The sequence below is a fragment of the Callorhinus ursinus genome, unplaced genomic scaffold, assembly GCF_003265705.2.
Source record: "Callorhinus ursinus isolate GAN/ISIS: 27379988/994484 unplaced genomic scaffold, GSC_fseal_2.0 scaffold10, whole genome shotgun sequence".
Taxonomy (NCBI): Eukaryota; Metazoa; Chordata; class Mammalia; order Carnivora; family Otariidae; genus Callorhinus; species Callorhinus ursinus.
In genome coordinates this window covers 27,151,911-27,176,715 of record NW_027397072.1, presented here as the reverse complement: position 1 = coordinate 27,176,715, position 24,805 = coordinate 27,151,911, and the positions used below count along the sequence as shown (strand labels likewise).

The following is a 24,805-nucleotide window of genomic DNA, read 5'->3' as shown; positions in this document are numbered from 1 at the left end:
ACAAACCAAGGCCTCAACCTGTGGTTCAAAATCACTCTGTTTGCCTATTGCAAAATTATTTTAAGCCAAAGAAACTGATTTAAAATTGTCCCGGATTAGTAGTTTCCAGGTACTTGGCAAAGTAAATACAAATAGAAGGAATATTCTCTCAAGTTAAGTCTCACAAAATTCTCACAGATAATGCCCCAACAAAAATGAGCTCCCAGTAAAAAATCACAAGACTACTCACAGAGCAAGACATCATGAGAGGGAGTTGGCAGGAACATCAAGCAGCAAAATCAGAGACATGAGGTCTTCAGATGTTAGAATTATCATGTGTAGCAGGGCTGGGCAAAGTTCCTCCAATAGGCCAGGTAGTATATACTTTAGGTTTTGTAAGCTATACGTCTCTATCAAAAAGACTCACCTTCAAAACAAAAACAAAAGCAAAAACAAAATAAAAAATTTTTTAAAAGACTCAACTTTGCTATTCTAGAGTGAAAGCAGACACAGGCTGTATGTATATTAATGGGTTTAGCTGTGTTCTCATAAACCTTTATTTACAAAGATAGTGTGCCAGATTTGGCTGGCAGGTCATAGTTTATAAAATAAGTATGTTTTCACGTGTAATGAGCACTGGGTATTATATAAAACTGATGGATCACTGACCTCTACCTCAGAAACCAATAATATATTATATATTAATTAACGGGATTTAAATTAAAAAATGAAAAAAATAAGTATGTTTTCAATTTTTTAATTTAATATATAAGCAAAAAATAAAATAGTATCATAAATATCAAGGCAGATTCTTAATTTCTAGAAGTAGAAGATGTACTTGAAATTTTAAGATTCAATATATGAGTTAACTAACAGATTAGAACAACTGAAAAACATAATTAGTAAGTTGAAAGCTGGATATGACAAAATTACTTAGGATATAATACAGAGAGACAAAGAGGAGGGAATTATGAAAGGGAGGTTAATAGATGTGGAAGTCTAAGTAAGAAAAAAATGGGAGAGAGACAATAATCAAGAATTTTCATGGATCCCTAAATTTAGGACATACAAAATACTGAAAAAAATATTTACAGCCAGAGTCATCCTGGTGAAACTGCCAAATGGTAAAGGCAAACTGAATAGTTTAAAAAGAGCCCAAACAAGACAGCTTACCCGCTTAATGTTTGATTTCTCATGAACAATAACAGACACCAAAATACTGCAAGATAGTGTCTTCGAGGTGCTGAAAGAAAGAATTGTCCATCTATAATTGCATATCCAGCAATTTATGTTTAAAAAATGAGGAACAAACAGAAATGGGTTTAGATGAACAAAAGCTAAGACAATTTATTATCAACAGACTCTTGGCAAAGGTAGTACTTAAAAGGATATACTTTTAGGAAGAAGGAAAAGAACCACAGAAGAGAGATGTGAGATGTGAGAAGGATGGTGACCAGGTAAGCAAAGAAAATGGTGATTATGTGGATACATAGAAATAAAAATCAACACTAATGGCAACACTTGATCTGTGAAGTTAAAAAAATGGGGGGGGGAGTGGCACATGGGCCTCTAAAATAGAGGTAATATTTGTTTCTTAAAATAGTAGACACATAGTGTTCATGAGTGTCTGTGGGTGCATGCATACACTTTACGCATGATACATTTTGCAAAACATTTTTAATAGAAATAAAATACTGGACAATGATAGCCTGTAAGTTGGAAAGAGTTAAAGCAGTAAGTTTTAGGAAGAGAGTAAATATAACAACCCTGCCCATTAAAACATACAATAGACTCTATAAGTTTCCAAGCACTAGAGCAGGAAAAAGATGGAACTAGAACTTCCTAAGACAAATAGAAAGCATGAAAAAGACAGTAAAAATAAACCCAAGTATGTCAGTGATCACAAAAGATAATAATGAATTCAACTTCCCAGTTTAAAATCATTTTTAAAAAACCCAGCTATATTCTTCTTACAAGAAACACTTAAAACAGAAGTACAACAAATGTTTGAAAGTAAAATTACTGAGAAAGCTCTATAAGGCAAACAAATTTTTCCAGCAAACAAAAATGACTTTCTATTTGTTTTCTGGGGTTACCTTTGAATCCTCACAGAAAGAGACATTAAAATAAAACAAAGAAAAGAAATTAAATGTGAAGAGAGAAATGAGAAAAAACCTAGGTTCAAAGTTAATATTCTCTGACAAACCTAAAAATATGAAAAAATAGTCCCACTAGTGTTATTCCTGTTGAATTCAAGCATTTGTGGAAAACTGCGGTTTAGTAGTGAGTCAGAAATAAATGCAATCTGTCAACTATACTTCAACTAAAAAATACATTAATTTTTAATCGGGCACCTGGGTGGCTCAGTCGGTTAAGTGTCTGCCTTCAGCTCAGGTCATGATCCTGGGGTCCTGGGATCAAGCCCTACACCAGGCTCTCTGCTCAGCGGGGAGCCTGCTTCTCCCTCTGCCTCTGCCTGTTTCTCCCTCTCCCTCTGCCTGCCACTCCCCTGGCTCATGTTCTCTCTCATTCTGTCAAGAAATAAAATCTTAAAAAAAAAAAATGCAATTTGGGACACCTGGGTGGCTCAGTCGGTTAAGCGTCCAACTCTCCATTTTGGCTCAGGTCATGATCGCACTGGGTTTGGAGCCTGCTTAGGACTCTCTCTCTCTCTCTCCCCACCTCTTCCCAAATAGATAAATAAATAAATGCAAGTTATCACAAGTTATCACTAATCCAGTTTGGGCCAGATTTCCTGTCTTAAAAATGAAGTTTACAAAATAATCAGATAAAACTTCAAAGTAACTTGCATTTTGAGACAAAGGATGATATGGTCATTCTTCATTGTATTAATAACTCTGAAATTTATGAGGGATTATTCATTTAAATATAAGGATTCTAGGAAAAATTATATAATAAATCATTCTGAAGTGAGAAGGGCTTTGAAAGTCAGGGACAAAAATTTATGTATGAAGGTAGAGAATTGCTGCGTCAAATTGAGAAAGATTAGGAAGAACCTAAATGAATAACATAGGAATGGTTAAAGTGTGAAGCATGTGTGGAATAAAATGTTTCTGTAGCTATTTTAGTGGCATTGGGAAATACCTATGCTATAATTAGTGAATAAAGTAATATACAAAACTCTAAAATCAAAACGATCACAAATTTGTAAAATGCATCTAGAAACAGGATTGGGAGGAAAAACAATTTTAAGAATGATGGGAAATGAATAATTTGTATTTTCTACTTTATACACTATTTCTCAAGTTTTTACCATGAGCACTTTTATCATCGGAAAACAGAATAATTGTATTTTACATCTTTAATACTCTTGTTACATATAGGTAATGGCTCAGAATCCTCGTGAAGGAAAGAGCATGGGAAAAATGTGCTCTGCAAAGAAGAAAACATGGCAAGCCTTTAAGAGAACATTTTAAGAGACAGGGAAATTGCTGTATTTCTAACTTGTGCGTAACTTGATATAAAGTCACTTCCTCACTTCAAGTTTCAAGAATGTGCGGCAACACCACACCCAGAGGTTGCTATGGCTACGGAGGTAAACCTGATTAGACCAGTATTCACTGCGCTGCAGAGGTGAGGCAGGAGGAAGAATTGCAGGGCTCCCCTTTGTGCCTCCGTCTCTCCTCCCCCAGCTCTCCGCTTTGCCCTCCCTTCCTCCCCACCTCTTAACTGCCCAGGCAGTCAACACTGTTAGACCCTGCCCTTCCTGACTCCCCTCCTCCACAGGGTGCCACACCTCCCTTACCATGAGCTCCGGAAGGCAGGATTGGTTTCCCTCTGCACCCTCGGCGCCCAGGACCTGCCCCTGTTGGTGCCCAACAAATATATGCTGACTAAATGAATGAATGAGTGAAATGAATGGATGCACAGCCTTCATCTCTTTTGTGGGCTCCCCATCATCTGCTCACCCTTCAATAGGGTCATTCTCCAAGATTCTGGGCTCAATTGCTTTTTCTTTTCTTCTGTACTTTTCCCCTGGCTGATCTTCTTCTCTCTCTCTCTTTTTTTAAGATTTTATTTATTTATTTGACAGAGAGAGACACATTGATAGAGGGAACACAAGCAGGGGGAGTGGGAGAGGGAGAAGCAGGCTTCCCACTAATGCGGGGCTCGATCCCAGGACCCTGGGATCATGACCTGAGCTGAAGGCAGATGCCTAACGACTGAGCCACCCAGGCGCCCCTGATCTGTCTTCTCTTTGCTTTTGCTAACACTCACAGGAAAATGAGTCCAACCTGACAACTCTACCTCACCCCTTTGTCCTCCCCTGTCCTTCCATCTGCTTTCACTTGGACCTAAAGACATTCCTTATTCTCCTCCCCAACTCATCATGTTCTCCCCATTCTTCTTCCTAAGAGCCTCGACTCAATCAACACCAGCATCCCCTCAACATTCTGGACTGAAACTGGGGGAGCCCTTCCTCTCCTGTAACCCTAACCCTAACCTGAGAGACAGCAGTAGCTCCCTCACTTCCATCCCATTCCCACCACCCCTGCTCTACTTCTCACCAAGATCCTCGCCAAACCCCGAAGAGTGTCCTGACTTTGAATCTGCACTTCCCGTGGCTGCTGGATTTATTTTCTAAGCCGCAGAACTCAGCAAGTTCCTACCTTGCCCAAAAGCTCCTGATGTTTCCCACCACCTTCAGAAGAAAACCCAAGCCCACCGGCCCCTCCCAGTCGGATTTGGGCTCTTTTCTGCTCCATCTCCTGTCCCTTGTCCCCAGAGCCGCCACCCTGCCATCCTCAATGTCCTCCTCTCTCCTTCTGCCTCCCCATGCTTCTGGCAGTCAGCACTGCCTTCATGCCACCTCACATTTCTCCGCCTGCCTGGATGCCATTCTCCCACCATGCTGCCTCGCAAATTGCCCCGCCTCCTCCAAAGCCCAGATCGAGTGTCACCTCTACTGAGAAGCCTTTTCCCAAACCTTGAGTCAGGATTAAGGGCGCCCTCCTCTGCGGTCAGATAGCATCTTGATGATGCCTCCATGAGATCACAGCTCAAGGTTGTCAGCTGCAAGTGGCTGGACACAGGGAGACAGTGAGGTGCCCTCCAGAACCGGAGCACAGAGATGGGAGGTTGCCCTCCGCCAGTGAGCCCATAACGACAATACAGAATGGAAAGAGACAAAAGAGCCTGCTAGGCTTACAGGAGCCACTCCTTTACGAGCAACAGCTGTAGCTTTTAGCCAGCGATGTTAATGTAGCTGCAGAAAGGCTATGTTAACAGAAGCTGGGGCTCAGAGTAGGGTGGGCTCCAAAGCAGCACATTCTGGCATTTTCCCAACCTTCTCCAGGGAGGATGATGCTAACGGGGAGGTGGGGGGAGGGGGGGCAGTATATTCCAGACACTGGAATGATGTTGTCTGGCCAGGGGCAGGGCTAGTTTCTTCTTCTGGTCTCACCTTGACCCCCAGCTCTCCTGGAAGGCTTCCTGCAATCTAGTCCATGCTCATCAGGAAAGCTCAAGAAAACCAGCCACTCTTGGGTAAGTGCCGCAGCGTGCACAAAGGGCGGCCCACTAGAAGCCAGTCCAGTCCCTGACAGGACTATCCCACACAGTATGCTTGTTTTTAGCCCGTCCATCGGTCTTTGCTTTGGGCGCCTGTCGGCCCAGAATGAACTCTGTTGTCAGGACCAGGTGAACTGACCAGTTTGTGGAGCTGCAAGGCTGAAGGCAGGTCCACCAACTACAACAAAGCCCTGGGGCAGCAGCGGACCAACCAGCCGTCTCTGCCCCCTCACCACCACCGTCACCCACAGCCAAGAATTGGAGTTAACCGGGCATGGCTGTGTCTCTCCCACAAGAACAGGGGTTGACAAACTTTTTCTGTGGAGTTACAGGCTCCTTACAGTCCATATTGTAGGGTATGTGGACAAGTCCTCTGTGGCAACTACTCAACTTTGCTGTTAGAGTGGGTGCTAAGGCAAATGTAAAACAAATATATAAGCGAATGGGTATGTTTGATTCAAATAAAACATTATTTGCAAAAACAGTCACTAAACCAGATTCACCCCACAGGCCATGGTGTGCCAAGCCCTGCAGCAAACTGTGAGGTGGTTTTTTTGTTTTGTTTTGTTTTTTAAAGATGTTATTTATTTGTTGGAGAGAGTGCAGAGCGAGAGCAAGAGAGAGAGAAGGAGAGAGGGGTTGAGGGGCAGAGGGAGAGGGACAAGCAGGCTCTCCTCTGAGCAGGGAGCCCGATGTGGGGCTCAGTCCCAGGACCCCGGGATCATGACCTAAACCAAAGGCAGACGCTTAACCGACTGAGCCACCCAGGCGTCCCCGTAAGGTGTTTTTTTTCTTTTTTAATTGAGATGTGACTGACGTGACATTATATTAGGTTCAGCTGTACCACATAATGATTCGATATTTGTATATACTGCGAAATGATCACCCCAGCAAGTCTAATTAACCTCCATCACCGCACAATTGCAAACCTTTTGTCTTGTGATGAGAACTCTTGAGATCTCTTCTCTTAGCAACTTTCAAATACACAACTCAGTATTATTAACCACGGTCACCCGGCTGTACATGACATCCCCATGACCTATTTATTTTATAACCAGAAGTTCGTCACTTTTGACCCCCCTTCACCCATTTCACCCACCCAGACTGTGAGTTCTCGATGGCAGCAACTGTGTGGGTCCTCTGGGGGGCCTCCCATGCAGGCATTCACATGACAGGCTCGCTGGGTCTGTGCAGTGCGGCTGAATGCCTTCCCCTCAGATCGCCCCCAGGCCTCCGTGCAGTAGTGACTACAGTGAACACAGAACCCTGCTGTCTGAAGGAATCCTAGAGGGGCCTCCTCATCAGGGAAGAACCCCTCAGATCGTTTCCTCGACTCGTGACAACTACTCACACTCGTGCGGTGCTTCTGCCTTAGTGCAATAATCTACTTACCCACCTGATGGCTGCTAGGGCCTTCACTCTTGGGGTTACTTCCAGGAGCGACTCGGTCGATTGTTCTCGGAGAATTGGTACTTTGGAGGCAGAGGAGACAAACTGTCTACCGAAAGCCCAGGTCAGCGTCTTGGCTGTCAACTCAGCTGGGAGGTCCCCTGCCTTCTGCTGATCGGGATGGAGGCTGCAGCCGGCACCTGAAGTGGGCAACACACTCCTCTCAGCTTGGGCACTCGGATCTGGGGGATCTCACTGCAGCCTGGACCATGGCAAAGGTGGAGCCTCAAAGGAGTTCTTTCAGGTGAGTTCTTTCAGGTACTCTGGAGCAGGCCTTAGGATGTAGGGCCTGTTTTGATTGTGAGCTCCTAAGGAGCATCATCTTTGAATTCTAATAGAAGAATACTTGGGACCCAGCAGGTGCTCAGTACAACTCCCATGGGTTGCCTCAGGAGTCATTTCTGTATCCTGGTTACCCGCAACTGTATCTGACCTACATCTGACCTTGGCAGAGCCTCCAGTGAGATCCTAACAGGAAGTGCACCGGATTCCAGAAACTCTTACCCATAATACCAATTCTACAGCACTTCAAAATTTGCAAAGTGCTTTCACATGGTCTTCCTCTCTTTTCATCAACACTGAAACCCTATAAGGTACAGGTACCTCAAATGTCCCCAGGCCTCACCAGCTTGTGAGGTCCCCTTAAAATGAAGGCTCCATCAGAGGACTATAAGCCTTCAACGGCTGTCTGACTGCCCCACCCGAAGCCTTCCTTACCTAAAACCTCCCCCAGTGGCTTCTGGGTGTCCTCAAAGATGCCCCACATTAGCTCATGAATAAGTGTGCAACACCCCTGTGCTGGTCCTTCGCACGGTCACATACCCATAGCCTATAAGCCCCCTGCACTTGGATGCTGATGTTTGCCCTGAGCCCATAGCCTGCCCAGATTCTGGGCAGGATGAGGATAATCATTCTGCTCCATCTTCAGGTGTAGCTTTATCATCTGGGCCCCAAGGCTCTGTTCCACTCCAAACCTCATGCACGAGGCTGGAGGTAGGGGTCAGACACAGGGAAACTGATACTCAGGTGGGGATGGGGCACAGGACACGGATGCCATACGGACCTTCCATAGTCTTCCTGTCACCTCTTGGCCTCCTGCGTTCAAGGACACCCAGAAACCACTCTGGCTTCTCTAGCCAAAAAGAGGAAAATCCTCATATATCTTGTCGCATTCTTGCAAATGGCTCCTGGGAAATGTCACCTGCACTTACATGTCGTTCCTGCTAAGCCTCAGCCGGCCGTACTACCTGGGTGTGGCCTTCCCCCTTGATGGTCAACACAGTTAAGGTTTACATCTCATTTAAATAAATGAATGGGAGAAATGGGCCTTGAACCCACATGTTTGACTTTGAACCATTCCTCCTTTCACTTTATGGCAACTGAACAATTATTGCTCTATCTCATCTCCTCATTGATCAAGATCGGGTCCATTTTCTACCCTTAGAAATGTCAGTGTTAAAGTCTAGCCTGTTCCTGAGTCTTCCTACCTCTCCCCATGTGTGGTTATTTGGCAGCACCAACAAGAGGGAGGGAGGGTCCTTGGCTCCAAGAAAAAGTCACTGCCATAGGCAGCTAAAGCCACACAAGATTTTCTTTATAATTTTGGCAGAAACTGGTTGTTTTCTGCAGACATTGTAAGCAACCAAAATAAGGATCATGATTGCACTGTATTTCCAAACAAGTGAAAGCTGCCTCTGTTTAGCCTATGCTTAGCCCTACTCTTCAGGAAGTGGAAAATTTACAGCAGAAGTAACTCCCCTCATCTTTCCATCCTCCTCACAATGCAGCCTCTGACCTTTGGAGACGCCACCAAGAGCCAGAGCGTAGACGACTAAATAGGAAAAAGAAATGTAAACCACAGGAAATAAAGAGTTCATCACACAAAGTGTTACATTCAAGCCATTGTCTCAGATGTTTTGGATACTCTACTCCTCAGTTTAGGAAAGCAAATCTGAAACAGAACAATTACATCACAAATGGAACATTTATATAGTTACTGGGATAGAAAAATGTTCAGCAAAGAGAAGGCTGCACAATTTCAATGAGATCCAGGTGGAGCAGCCCTTTCAGCAAAACGTCCACACAGCAGCCCATAAAAATGATGGAAAAGGATTAAGAATAAAAGCAACCAAGTGCCAGGTGCTCATCCTGACTAAACCCACATCCTCTCTGAGCTGGTCCTTTCCAGTTGCTTCCATGGCCCACTCTCCCTATCTCCCAAGGGCTTGAATCTCTTTTGCACCTTCTGGGGTCTTCTGCCCATGGTCCTCCTTCCTTCCCCAACCCACCAGGCAACCAGAGTCTCTCCTGGCCCAGGCAGGGCTGGGGAGGGCAGCAGGGAGAACAAAATGACCAATATTAATAGTAACAACAACTTCTGGAGCCCTTGGGAAGCACCAAGCACTTACCTTGCATGTCTTGCATGTCATGACGACAGCCCTAGGCGGTGAGTTCTGTAATTGTTCCCATTTTATAGTTGAGGAAAACCAGGCTTAGAAAGGTTCAATGTCTTGCCCAGCTTCACACAGCTAGTTAGTGGCAGAAGAAAGCCTCAAACTCAATCTGACTCCAAAGTTAATCACCCGAACCCGTAGCCTACACACCTCCCAACTAGAGCTATTAATACTAGGTGCTATTTAATGTACTTATTTATCTTACCTCAAAATAAATGCAAAAAGTTGATGTTATTTTATCCATTTTATAGAAGGAAACATTGACACATGCGGTGAGCATATACTGTGTGTGTGTGTGTGTGTGTGTGTGTGTGTGTGTGTGTGTGTGTGAACAGGTGAGTGCTTCGTTAGGATTCTTACCCATTTCTTACACATAGGGATTCCTGGTTGGGGAGCGGCAAAATTTGCATTTAGAACCCAAGTCTGGGGACGCCTGGGTGGCTCAGTGGGGTAAGCATCTGCCTTCAGCTCAGGTCATGATGCCAGGGTCCTGGGATCAAGTCCCACATCGGGCTCCCTGCTCAGCAGGGAGTCTGCTTCTCCCTCTCCCTCTGCTCCTCCCCGCCATCCTCTTGCTTGCTCTCTCTCTCTCTCTCAAATGAATAAAAAAAGAATTAAAAAAAAGAACCCAAGTCTGTATCTCATGTTGACTGCATACCCCACACGACCTACAAATGGGCCATTTCATAAGCCTCCACCTGCAGTCCAAAAGTCCATGCCACTTGCCAGGTGTCCGGCATCAGGCAGGGTGAAGGAGGGCAGGTGGGAAAAGCATGGATGCAGAGACAGCAGCCTGAGGGGCCAAGGACATGGGGGTGGAGGCTGTGGGCGGTATGGGCCACAGGCCTGGGCAACTTGGGGATTAAGCAGCCCGCTTCCATGAGGTCCCGGGCCAGGGGGGAAGCCACGAGGGCAGGAAGCGGTATGTGTTCAGGTGGGACACAATCCTAGCAGGAAGAGAGGAGCCATGTTAGAGCAGGGTCGGGGAGGACTTTCCTCCCAGCCCCAGGGAGCCAGAAGGACAGTCTGGTTTATCTGCTGGAAAGGAGAGCAGAGGAGGCCAAACTGTGCAGGTCACTCCCCTGCCAAAGCCTGCTCTCCCTCCTCCAGTCCCACCTCCTTCCTCAAGTCTCCCCTTCACCCAAGCATAGCCCTTTCCCCTACTCCAGGAACAAAGGGAAAGCTGCTTTGTGTGCCCCCAAGAGAGCTGCACAGGAATGGGCATGGGGCCACCTGTCCAAGCCACGCTCCTTACCTGTACTTCTCCTGTGGTTCTTGATCACAATCACACTGTCCACCAAATGAAGATCTTACATCTTCTCCCTGCCAGTCTGAGCAGGCTGTGTTTTCGTTCCCGGGGGTCATCAGTAATTTTGGTTGCGATCAGAGAACAGGCAAAATCCCAGAGGAACTTCCCGTACACAAGATTCTTAGCAAAAATGGGTGAAGAAAAATGGAATATGAGGAACTCAGAGGGAAAATCTTATCAAGGAGATGGGATCAAGGGTGAGAAGAACAGGGCAACTGGGAGAAATCATTGGACCACATCGATGGGTACCTCATCCCCAATTCCTACCTGAAAATAGAAACTCCTCAGGAAAAACCCTTACATGCTAAAATACCTCTGACTTTGACTCACAGTGGATGAAATGCACAGAAAGAGAACTTGGAATATTCCCATAAGCATGGCCATCCTCGCAGAGGTGAGCTGGGACACCTGCCAGTAATGCAGCCGAGGCAGGAAGCAGACCGTGCAAGAGAAACAGGAAGAAGCAGCCTTATATATGAACAAGGGATGAAAAAAGATGGCCTGGTGCTATACAGAAAGGCACTGATTAAGAGGAGAAGCAGTGCAGAATTACAGCCAAAATATAAACAAGGGTCCTTCTAGGGTGGGTGTTTACAGCGGATGGCCCAGGCAAGGATGAGGCTTTCTGAAGGTCAGCCGTACACCTGCAAGCAAGCCGTCATGCCGACAGGAACTTGAGCTATCTTTCTGTCTGTCTTGAAGCCACATTTTGCCAAACTAGAGTTACTTATAAAATTTTTTACATTCCTCGCTAACAATTCCAGACCTCAGATAAAAGGAGAAACTGCCATTCTGGATATGATTTTAGCCAATGAGAACAACCTGTTTTCTGTACAGAAATTATAGGGACCCTGGGAGAACATGACCATGTCCCATTTGGGAGACTGTAATAGCAAGAAAGGGGAACATTACATAAATTCTAAGGCAGTGTAATAATGAACAATTCCAGGGGAAAGGAAAAGAATAAGTAAATTCCTGAGCCAGTGTGGTCCCCCAGAAACTTTTTCATGAACTCATGTTTTTTAAAGGACATGTTCACAACACATACCCCAGAACAATATAAAAATGGAGGTTTTCAGGAAGGCTAAATCCTCAGCTAAGGGGTAATGCAAGAAAAAGGAGAGATTTCACCAGAGAAACATGAGAAAAGGTGTTCGTTCCATGCAAGGCTCAGTTCAGAGAGAGAGAATGGGATGGGAGAAGAAGAAGAAAGGAGGGTGGGAAGAGGGAAGGGGGGAGAAAGGGAAGGAGGTGAGAACAAAGGGAGAAAGATAAAAGAAAGAAGGAGAAAAACAAGGAAGTGACACATTCAAAAAGAAGATGTAATGTTAACAGGTGACAAAAAGTCCAAATTACCAAATACTCAGCACAACAAGAAGAGTTTCTGAATTCTCAGTATGGGGCAAAGGAGACCAGGCGGTCTCCCATGCACAGTAAATTAGGGAAAAAGAAAAATCTAATAAGCGATTTCAAACCTCTTAAGTCCAGACAAATTCTATTCCAGAGTGTAAAAAAAATTTGAAGATAAAACCTCAGAGCCACTGAAAGTGAGTTTGAGAAATCATGGAGAATGGGAAAGATGCCAGAAATCTTGGGAAATGTTCTATTTTGCAATATGTTGGGGGGAAAAAAGACCCTGAAAATTAAAGATCCATAAGCTGGATGTGCTTCTCTTCAAGGAGGGTGATCCCAAAAGGATTCTGTGAGTCAGAACATAACAATTTTTTTTATGAGGGCTGTTATCAAACTAGGGTCTTCCAAGAGAGAGTTATCATCGTGATGAGAAGTGGCAGCCACACCATATGAGGGAGGCTGAGAGGCATATACAGCCCAGAAATCAAAGATGACTGAGCAAGGTAGCAAAGATTTGAAATGTGATCATGTCCAGGGATCTGTAGAATCATTTTGTGTTGCCTTAGAAAACAGAACTAGAACTAACAGTAAAAATTGCTAAGTAGGTGGATTTTTCCTTAACTTTTAATATTTTCTGTCCATTCATTCATTCGACAAGTGTTTATTGAGCACCTACCTTGTGTCAGTGCCAAGCACTGAGGATACATGAAAAATGGAAACTAGTAAAGTATTTTCATATAGTTCCTACCTTTCTTGGACTTAGAGTCTTTTGGATGAAAACCAACAATAGGCAAAACAGGGAACATAATTACAGGTCATAGCAAAAGCCAGGAAGGAAAGACTAGGGGATGGAGAGAGAGTAACAGTGAGTCCCTACTTGAAAGATGGTGTTAGGGAAAAAAAAAACTTCTCTGAGGAGGTGACATCTGTGCTGAGATCCATGTGACAAGGGTGGGTTATGTGAACGCTTTGCAGCAGAGAGAACAGTGGGTTCCTGAGACTGGAAAGAGCTTGACTCATTCCCAGAACTAAAGGAAGCCTGGCTGGGAAATGCAGCGCTCAGGAGAGAGGAAAACCTGAGAGGGTGAGGTAAGGCTAAAGACAGTGACAACACTCAGGGGATAAGATGTTGCCATCTTAAGGAATTCAAGATGTATTCTAAGAGATAAGGACAGCCATTGAAAGTTTTGAGCAGGAAAGTCACATGATCTGCCTGATGTTGGTGTTTTGGTCATTATTCCAGCCATTCTATGGTAAGCGGGTCAGCCTGGGCCAGGGCGGGAAGCAGAGAGAGCCTGGAGGAGGTGACTGTAGCATTTAGATGAGGCAGTAGTCTGAACTGAGGGTGTGGATTCAAGTTGGAAAGAAGTCCATTCAAAAATTCTTTGAGGTAACGGAGACAGAATTTACTGATGAATCGAAAATGGAGTTTGAAGACCAATGGCTAGAATGATCTAAGAATGGACTCAGGTGACAGGCACTGAATGGCCATAGGAGAGGATGCTGCAGAATGGGACCGGGAAATGGGCTGGCAGGAAGGACTAGAAAGACTAGGGCTGTATTTGATTCAATGATGACAAAAGGACAGAATTCCTGTGAAGGTACCTGCTTCCTACTGCAAGTCTACCAAAGTGGAAGCCTCCAGAAAACAGGCTTCGGTTGCCACCAGTTAGAATTTTCCATCACAAGCACCAATAAATCATTCCCATGGGAACATACAGTGCTCCCAGGAAACACAACATGAATACTAGCAAAATGGAATGTAAACTTTGCCATAGAAATATATCTGTATATAATATATGCTTATAGTTTATACAATTATAGACTTTTGCTCACAGAGATGGTGCCTATGCTTTCAAAGCACATAATATACACTGATCCCCACCAGACACAAATACCATAAATGTTACTAAAGGCAGCACAAACATCCTCATCTTGTTACAGCATCAGGAGAAATTCTCTCTTGAAAAGAAGGCTTTTGACATTTAATAACCTGAAGAGTTTTTCCATGTCAGAATGGATCTCCAAAAATGAATCCTCTCATCCCTATCTTTCTCCACATAATCTCACCTTCCACCCACGGAAACATCCCAGCCTTCAAGTGTCATAAATATTGGGGATGAACAGCAGGGCCCATGAGATTTCGACTGGGGCAAGGATGCTTTTCTAGAATATACCAATCTTTAAATGAGAACCAGGACCAAACTAAAGGTAACTGTCGAGACGAGATCCACCATATTGTCAGCCATTTATGCTGCATCCAACATCCCACAACAGTGACCACATCAGGGTTTAAACTCCAAATCACAAAGAGCTTGGCCTCAGCCCCGCCCCTCAAGCTATCTATAGTTAGGCCACCTAACAAATCACTAACTGAATTAAGTGTCTGTGGGAACCTCACCCTGAGTGCTTTCCTCAACATTAAATTCATTTGTCATTTAATTTTCTTTGTTGGAAAGGAAAAAAACATTAGAGGAGGAAAGCAAGCTGCAATGTGGGCCAGCAGGTGTGAGTTTGCATGTTTCTGGTTCAGGGGCCCAGACTGCGGTTTCAGCTCCAATGGGGTGTTTTGTCTAGCTGTCTGGGCTGTAACGTGTATTGTCCCACAAACAATTTGTCACACCACAAGAGGTGCATATTTGGGGACAGAGATAGCTCACACCATATGGCAAAATGAGCTACCCTTGTCAATTATTACCCATGGTGGCAGGTAATTTCTTAGACAAGACGTCATGAACTCATCAGAATTGTGTGTCTATTCAATGCTGAGTGATAACCTCTACCCGGCAAAGACATGCCTGTTAAAAACCACAAAATAGAAATGGTTAAAGAGCTTTCACACAGTAGCAACTTCTGGATGGTTCTTTGGAGAAAACAATGTTTGAAAAAGAAAGATTTTACTACCAGATGCAGGTTTTGGCATAGATAGCCTGAATGATGTTAAGAAAGGTCTTAAAAATATCTTCTTTTGATTTTTTTCCCATTCAACATTTGTTTTATGCAGCTGTACTGGGGAATCATCTTCATAGAAAAGCGCATGACATAAAAGACAATGGGATCTGCCAGTTGAACAAAATGGTGCAAAACAATGTAGTGTTGATGAAGCATGCTGTCCTAGGAAGGATCAGCTCAATCCAAAGCCGGCCTGCGGAGAGCTTCTCTTTCTAAAAATCATTCTATTGGCTTTCTGCTCATTTTTAGCCACAAGAGAAAAAGAAGTATGAGCGCCTAAGTATATGAGAGTGAGAAGCCCAGGCAAAAATATGGGCCCGCCCATGTGGAGAAGTAAAAAGAAAGCAGAAAAATAACCTGGAGGAGATGGTGCTGGGACCAGAAAGAGAAGTCTGGAAATGTGGAGGGGCAAGTTGAGAAACTTTTTTTTTTTTTTAAGACTTTATTTATTTATTTGAGAGAGAGAGAGAGAGAGAATGAGAGATAGCACGAAGGGAAGAGGGTCAGAGGGAGAAGCAGACTCCCTGCTGAGCAAGGAGCCCGATGCGGGACTCGATCCCGGGACTCCAGGATCATGACCTGAGCCGAAGGCAGTTGCTCAACTGACTGAGCCACCCAGGCGCCCGAGAAACTTTTTTTAAATAATCAGAAAGAGAGATTCAGAGAATGTAAAAGGGAAAGATGGAAGAAAAACAGCCCGGGCCCCTCGGGAGCTCTCTTTTCCTGAGTCATAAAACCCTCCTGGTCTCCCTTGTCAGGAATCACTGTCCACAGTGTTAGAAACAATGCGCTCTTCTTTTCAGTTTCGAAAAGACAACCACAAAAACAACTTTAGGGTAGTTTTCATACAGAGAAGGGAACATTTTCCTTGCCCCTGATTAATTAGGATATCGGGGAAATGGCTGTCCTCTAGGAGAGGAAGCCAGTGGTGACGACTGTTCCCGAGGCTTTCAGCTGTGGCTGCACACCAGCTTTCCATAGGAATGGTTGAGAATATGCCTGCTCTTGTCAATAATATTGTAATGCATGTACCATAGTGAGCATTTTGTCATGTACCTAATTGTTGCATCACTATGCTGTATCCCTGAAACTCATTTATGAGAGGTCAACAATGCCTCAATTAAATTTTTAAAAAATTTAAAAAAATGTAAAGAGGATGTTTGCTTTAGAGTTGATGCAACTGCACAAATCCGTATTGAATATTTATGACAGCCTTCCTGCGTGTTCAGAGGACTACGTGGCCTCGGCAGATTTTCTAAGGCAGCGCGGGCACTTTGATCTTCTGGGGGCTCTGACATCTGTTCTTGTCGTCTGTACATTCATATGCTCCTAGCGAGGCTCATAGCAAGACTACGGAGCAGCAATCTGAGGCCCCAAAACTTGTCCAAAGCGAACAGAGCTGAGATTTACACTTATTGAGACAATAGCATCTCACTAACGCAAGCCAAGAGGCGATCAGCCCATTTGGATTATAAAATATTCTACGTGCTGTAGAACAGAGAATATTGTTTTAGAAATGAATCCTACATTTCCCCAACTCACTGGCCCCTGAGTGCAATGTTATAGCCCAGGTTATGATGGCTCTTCCTCAAAGCTTCTCCCCAGTTAGCAAAGGGGCGCCACGGTAGTAGCATCTCATGGTGCTCAGGAATCAGCCCCCCGTCGTTTGCTAACTTGTTTTAAGCCACTGTGAGGCACTGGTGCCCACTTTGACAGCCCACCCCGAAAGGCCTATCTTCCTCAGTAATGGCATCTCTGAGCCCTCAGAATGTCAGAGCTAGTCCATTGATCAGGGAGGCTCGTGTGGCCCACACACCAAATCTTATGGTCTGGGGCCAGAGGCCACTTGCTGGACCTATGTTTTCTTCTAAGAGTTTCATAGTTTCAGCCCTTACATTGAGATCTTTGGTCCATTTTGAATTTTCATGTATGGTGTGAGGTAGGGTTCCGGATTCATTTGTTTGCATGTAGACAAGCAGTTGTCCCAGCCCCATCTGTTGAGATAACTATTCTTTCCCCATTGAATGATCTTGACACTCTGGTTGAAAATCAACTATTCATAGATGTATGAGTTTATTTCTGGAATCTCAGTGCTATTCCATTGGCCCATATGCCTATCCTATGCCAATACTACATGAGCTTGCTTACTGTAGCTTTGTAGTAGGTTTTGAAATCAGGGAGTATGTGTCTCCAACTTTGTTCCTTTTTTAAGACCATTTTGGCTATTCTGGGTTAAAAATTTAATACATCTTCCATCCACACTGTGACACTGCACTCTCTCTGAGAGACGCCCCCTAAAGAGAAGCAAAGAAAGCAAACAATAATGTTTTAATACCTTTACCTTTATGTTCTCACTTCTCTGATTTGGCTATACTACTTGGTCTTACAATACAAAGGATCTTTCTCTTCATTTCACTTCAGTATCCCCATGGACTTGTACAATATTTCTCTATTTGTAAAACTCAGAATCCACCTCCATATAAACACGGTAAAAGACACCTATAGTCCCTTTCTACCAGTGTCCTGCCTCCTGGGCAAATAGTATTGTGATGATTCCAAAGGGTTCGAATCCTTTAGAGTCTCGTATTTCTCCTAAAGAACAAGTTTAGGCCTTTGGTCAATTATTTCCACTTGGGTTAATGTCTATAAGAAGTTCAACTCCTTCTAGAGGACAAAAACAAATAGCAAACAACAGTTACAAAGCGAAAGCAAGAAGAAAATCAGATGCTTTCTATTTTAACAGTCAGAGCAATGTACGTTTCCAAAAACTAATTAGCTGGTTTTTATTTGAAACCAAATAGAAATAAAGTTCTTAAACTAGCCTTCATAGGTAAAATGTGGTATGGCCACAGACCCTGGAAACAATTGGTGTCTTTGACTTTGGCGCTCTGCGTAACATGACAAAATAGAAACGTGCGTTTTTCTCTATGAACTGATCCTGCAGTCAATACTCCTGCCCTTTTTGTTTCTAATATAGTCATCTACTTATAAATGTATAAATATAATAAGGGTGTTCAAGAAAGTCACAGAAAAGCAGTCGGCCGTACTTCTCATCTGCTATCAGAGCACACGAAGCACTGGGTTGCTTTCTGAAAGTTCTAAGTTCAACAGCTATCTTGGGGGCAATCGAATCGGTTCTAAGGGCCTTTTCTGCTTTAATTGGCTTTCTCAGAACATGCCGCAAGGCCTTCATAACAGCAGTCAAGTGATGCACAAGCCCAGGCAAACCGGCTGCTTTGGCTCCTCCCTAAATCCTTCCATCCTTGAGTGCAGGCCTCCATTCAAGGAAGAAGTCAAGTTCAAGATGCAAGGCCCGCATTTAAAGAGGCTCTGAATGTGGACTCCTTTATTCCTCTATCCTCCCCACCACAGAAACAGCTCTTGAGAAATTCTCAGAGATGGAAATAACTTCACGGAGGAACGTCAGTTGGGAGCGACTGTTCAGTATAAGACAGAAAACACTGAGAGACCACAAATCTATAAACCCACAACTGCAAGAGACAATTGCACAGGATAAAATGTAGCCCAGCCTTAGTTTATAAATATATTCTTCAAATACCAAGCCAAGGGCAAACAAACTAGCATGCGCTGGGGTAATTAGTATTACCTAATCCTGAGAGTAAAAAAATAAGCAACAGTGTTTTAGCTGCTACCCCAGTTGTAAGGTTAGGACTGATTTAGAGGGGGAAAAGAGTATATTTTTAGATTCTGTTTCACAGGATATCCAATAATATGGCAAACATTGGGATCAGATCTGATGACAATCATACTGGCCACGAGAAAGCAGCAGGTGGTATGATGCTAAACATGTTTTGGGTGTGTCTTATTATTAAAATATTCTGGAATAGCAAAGAGAGGTCAGTAGAGGTACTGACCACATACTATTTCACGGTAACTGTGTAGACCTTGGTCTGCTACTCTGTGGCCCTTTCAACTTCTCTGCCTGAATTTTTTTTTTTAAGAAGCTCTTTCTTCCTCCCAGTTTTAACCACATCACAGTGCTTCCTTCCAGCGTAGGGGTAGAGTTCTCGCAGAGAAGGGAGCCCCTCCAGCCTTCCATCCTTATCCCTCATTGGCTTCAGCCTGACATTCACCCATGAAATTTTTCCTCAGGGGTTTGCCTTTCTGAAGCTTTTTGCAAATCACCGTCCTTGAAACAAAGTCAAAGGAGACCAGCAAACCAGCCTGCTTGGGAACGATCTTCAACTGTGGATGGCAATCACGACAGGGCACAAAATAGCAGACAATTCTTCATCTCCACAGGGGAACATCGGCCTGAAATGCACTAACACCACAGGAAATTTTTATGTTAAATATAAACCAATAGCTTCCCAACCACCACCACCACCAATCAGCTCTGATGTCACACAGAGAAGGTTCTAGAACTTCTCTCCAAACCACCAACACATGATGATGGGCTCTGTGAGGTTTATAGAGGCCTGTTAAATCACATGGAAGGCCTAGAGCTGTGCTGTCCAATAGAGTTGCCTTTCCACACGTGGCTGTTGAACCCTTGAGGTGGGGCCGGTGTGACTGAAACACTGAGTTTTAATTTAAATTTACATTTTAAATTTTAAAATGGAACTAGTGTAAAATATCTTTCTGCTAAACACAACTTTATTGTTTGGTAGGACTACACTTAACTGTTCTATCATGTATATTAGTGTTATGGTATACACATCAGCACATATATTATTTCCAACATGTGCTGATAATTTTTAAAATATTGATCACATATTGAAATCGTAATTTTTTGGCATATCAGATTAAATAAAACAGACTATCAAAATTAATTTCACCTCTTTCTTTTTACTTTCTTGGGGGGGCCACTACAAAGTTTTACATTGCCGATGTGCCTAACATTATAGTTTTACTTGATGGTGCTCGTCTAGTGGACAAGTGAAGATCTTCAAATGCAGGAGCAGCAGGGCTGTGGCAGGCCCAGACAGGAGAAGAAGAGTTTGGGACAGGGGTTGTAGATCCCATTAGTTCTTTGGTTTTCGTCCAAGGGCTTAATTTCTTTCCAACAACTGTGAAAACTGAAAATGTTTAATGTTTGAATTTTTTATTGTGCAACAATAATGTGTAAAATGTTCCTATTTTGCCAACTGGCCTTCTGCCCCTAAAATAAATTCTTCAACTAGGGAATAGAATAACTTTTGTGCACAGAGGTCTAGGGCAGGATTGCTGGTCCCACAGCCCCAGAGTCTTGGGAGAACTTGGGGTAACAGCACAGTCCACAAACCCATACAGGCCAAGCCCTGTCTGCAGACTGAGTAAGTCACCCCTGGCTTATGCCAACACTACGATTTTTCCAAAGCGTAGATGTTGCCATGATTAATAAAATGTTAAGCTCATTTTAAGGTGTTACTGAGTTCAGAGTTGTTAAGGGGTCATTATATATTTTCTCAATCAAAAGAATCCACAAGTCAGCTGCTCACACCTGGGGCCTGTGGAGGGTTGAGTCTTTGCTAGCTTATCTGGTGCCCGTGTGCAAATTAGAGCCAGACATGCCAGGGATTTCAGCCTGGACTCATTCCCAGGGTATGACCGGCAGGATGATATGCTGCAGCCCTGACATATTTTTATATTCAATAAATTCTTTACATTTGAAAAGGCTTAACTGTATCCTGAAGAATACCCAACAACTAGCGAATAAGAAATGGATGCTCCATCTCCAAAGAGCCCTACCCTTACCATTGTCCCCGGGCCAGGGCTCATGCTTTCCCCCTGGAGGCTGGTGAGGTAGGCTTCTGGACCTGGCCAGGTGTCAGGGCTAGGGTGGGCCCGCCAGTGGCACTCACACCATCTATCCTCATGGGGACCGTAGTTTTGTTGCCCAAAAGGTTCTGCAAGGAGCAAAGTGGGAAGGAAACTGGAATCTGGATCCTTTGACCTTAGAATTTATAGTGGAATAAAAAGCATGCTATTTCTTCCAAATGCATTCGAATTTATTTAAATTTAGACCAGGGTTTCTTAACCTTGGCATGATTGACCTCTTGGTAATTTTTTGTTGCATTATAGGATGTTGAGCAGAATCCCTGGCCTTGACCCATGAGATGCCAGTAGCACACCCCTCTGAGCTGTGACCCTCGAAAATGCTTCCAGACATTGCCACATGCCCCCCCAAGAGTAAACTGGTAAGAACCACTGATTTGGAATGTCAAAACATCATTTGTGACATTAGCATATTTTTATATTTTCCATATTACCACTGCAAGCACGTGAACGCTGCAATCTGACATGACTGAATTCAAATTCTGACCCATACGTTACTAGCTGTGTGACCTGGAGGAAGCTGCTTCACATCTCTGTACCTCAATATTCTCACCTGTAATGGGGCCGTAACTCTGCTGTCCTCAGAGAGAGGCTGTGAGGATTAAGAAGACAACGCTCCTGGCGAGCCTGGGTGGCTCAGTCGGTTAAGCGTCCCACACGAGATTTCGGCTCTGGTCATGATAGCAGGGTCGTGAGATTGAGCCCCCTGTGGCGTTCTGTGCTCAGGGCTCAGTGGGGAGTCTCCTTGAGATTCTCTCTCCCTCTGACCCTCCCCCCACTCTCTCTCTTTCAAAATAAATAAACCTTAAAAAGAAAAACAAGATAAAGCTCCTAACAGGTGGTCAGTAAACAGCAGCTAGTACACTCTGAAGCCCCCTTTTGCACTGGTCAAACCCCAGGTATCTGCAGACTCACCCTAGCATCAAGGCTGATTCTGGTCTCTGTGTTAGTGTAGCAGCTAAGGACCTGGCCTCTGAAGTCAGAGTACCAGGGTTCAAACTCCAGGTGCGATCTGGAAGGAGTGGCTTAACCCCTGAAGCCACAGTCTTCACATCCGCTTAGAAAAGAGAGGGGGGGTGGCGCCTGGGTGGCTCAGTGGGTTAAGCATCCCACTCTTGGTTTCAGCTCAGGTCGTGATCTCAGGGTCACGAGATCGAGCCCTGCGTCAGGCTCCATGCTGGGCATGGAGCCTGCTTAGGACTCTCTCCCTCTGCCTCTGCCCCTCCCCACACCACCGCACATGCGCGTTCTCTCTCTCTCTAAAAATAAAAAATAATAAAAGAGAGGAAAAAATAATTTTAAAAAGTAAAGAAGAGAGAGAGAGAGAGAATAACTCTCCCTCTCCGGGCGTCAAGGGGATGAAGTGACAAGTGCAGAGGCTGAGTTTATTAACGATTATCAGGAGCTGCTAGCCTGCCTATGAATACAGGTAAAAGCAAAGGAAGATGTTTTATAAAATGGCGACAAAATCGTGGTCTTTCTCAACCTCCCTTCCCTGCTGCTGCCCTGCCTCACCCCACCCCACCCCACCCTGAGGAAATTTTCTGGAACCCCAAAGCCCTCACACCTCATATTGTGATCACATCAGTTCCTCCTGGATACCTCTTGGAAATTGTCTTCCTGTTTCTGGAAGTTCTCCTCAGTCTCCCCTGGATGAGCTATTCCAGGTCCACTCTGAGGACCCTGAGGCTCTTACCTGTGGCGAAACCAGTGTCTTCACACCACAGTCGTGCTGGAGCGCCCTCCCCTCACCAACATGGCAGTCTGCAATTGGGCACCAGAATCTCCGCTGGGCTTCAGGGTCCCCACCTGTGAAATGGGGCAGCCCGAGCATCCCTTTCTCCAGGAAGTTTTGAGTCATTAGGGACTGCAGGTGCTCTTCATTCATACTCTTCCGGGCATTTCTCTATCATTGTAATTACACCCCACTTTAAGATAAACCTGCTTCTTTTTCTAAACCATGAACTCCCTTAGGTCAAGGACTCTATCCTATAGATATTTATATCCCATGTCAAATCCTCAGTAAACATATGTTGAAGGAATGAGTGGGGGAGAGGGGTACATGATCACTTTGAATGCTCTGAGTGTGACAAGGTGGGATTTTCTTCTCTCCTTACCCTCCTCTCGCCTCCACCCCCACTCCCATCCTCCGCTGGGAAAATATCTTTTGTAAGAAGAAGCAGAGATGGAAACTCTGTTCGTGTAATAACTCACGGAGGCTGTGCAGAAAAGAAGTTAATATTGGCAAGATAAACATGATTTGATTTGGGGGAATTTGGTTCCTCTGGGAAGAACCCAAAGTATCTGATGCTGTCCCTTCAGGCTGCATGTATGTGGCTGAGGACAGAGAACCCTGGGAAGCGTGGGTCCAAAGGCAGAGGAGACTGTGAGGGGATAGGGCCACAGAGAGAAGGAAAATCCCAGGGAGCCTCCAGGGTGGACTCCGATATGGCGTGGCAGCACCCTGATGGAAGAGGAAACAAGCATCTGGCAGCATCCTCTGTGCTCTGTGAGTCTTCATTCATAAGCACCTAATAGTAAGAGTTTTCTTTCTGGGAACCACTATGCCTGGAGCCTCTCACTCTTACTCCCAACAAAAGGACCTGACAAAAGTAAGAGATTGCAGTCAGAAAACAAAGTTGGTATTGTGGTTTAACTGCTGTGGTTCAGGACTACCAAGGCATCCTTTGGGTTACATCTAGAGTGATGGTTTTATTGAGACTGTCCAATCTGAGACCCCAGTTACAACCCTATTGGCACGATTTATAGCCAGGTCAAAACTCAGATGCCTAGGTCCCAGTCTCCTCCCCACTTGCAAAACTGAGAAAGTTTATAACTTTACCGGAGGTCAGCTAGATGAACCAAAGCTTCATGGTGTCGTGGCGAAGAGAGCAGAGTTAAGAAACAGAACCTAACATGAACTCTGCCAATAATTTGCAGTGTGACCTTGGTAAAGTCCCAACACTTCCAGACATCGATTTTCTAAACATGTTCAATGGAACTCTTACTACTTAGGTTGAGCTCAGAGGGACATTGTAGAGATAACATAAGATGTGATATTCAAAAACATATCAAACTGGTTAGGTGCTACGCACATTCAAGATATTTCTGCTATCAGTTTGCTAAATAACTCATATGTGAAGGCTCCTATTCATTCAGTGCCTAACTGTGGCAGTTGCCCAAGGATTGGTGGAGAGCCAAGGGCAGAGGAGGAGGCATGGGGGTGGGCAAGAGGAGAGAAGATGAAAATGAGAACAGTATGTTCCCTTGCCCCAAGGATCCCCTCTTCCGGGAGAGAGAGAAGCACATACTACACCAAGTTTCAGGCAGAAAGAATTGAACACCAAAGCAAACAGATGAAGTGTTTCCGGAGGGCAGCTTGCTTCTCACCACGTTCATCACTGCCATTCACAACTGGCAAATACTGAACTCTTGGGAGACCAGTGGAGGTACATGGATTTGGGGTAGGTAACTCTATTCACCATAGTTTCTCTTTTGATGTACGTTGGATCCAAAGTTAGATTAGTTAAGCAAGATGGTTTTGCAGCTATTTGGAGAACATTATGGTCAGTAGGTCTGATTCAGAAAAAAATAAAAATAAAACAGAAAACCATTTGTCAAGCAGAGATGAACGTGAGTGGCAACAAGTCCATGAGAGATGAAGGCGGCACTACCTGGTGGCTTTCAGCACCACTATTGCAGGCTGGACTCAGGCACGTGCATGAATAGAAAAATACAGAATGTGTTCATGGGCTGGAGCCAAAGGGACCAAAAAAAAGGCCATTTGGGAGAAGTGCCTGCAGCTCTTTCCAAAATAGTCTGAGCTCCCCACTGAGGCACAGAGAAGATGGTAGAGAAAGTGAGTCTTGTCTTCTCCACCACTCGGCACTCCCTGGGCCTCAAGAGCATCCACAGTCCTTGGGACTAACCCAAAGCTTCAGCAGAGGGAGAGGTGAAAGACTCCCCCTTATCTGCCCACAAACACTTGTCACACCCCAGT

The 24,805-nt window shown here is 44.5% G+C and overlaps 1 long non-coding RNA gene across 1 annotated transcript; it reads right to left on the bottom strand.

The window, feature by feature from the left end:
- Positions 1-258: 258 nt before the first annotated feature.
- LOC141373489 (uncharacterized) lies at positions 259-19,289 on the bottom strand. The gene is made up of 5 exons (XR_012379550.1): positions 19,122-19,289; positions 10,669-10,842; positions 6,908-7,100; positions 1,153-1,222; positions 259-406 (listed from the first exon to the last, which is right to left on the bottom strand). It is a non-coding gene; the product is annotated as an uncharacterized lncRNA (long non-coding RNA).
- Positions 19,290-24,805: the final 5,516 nt, after the last annotated feature.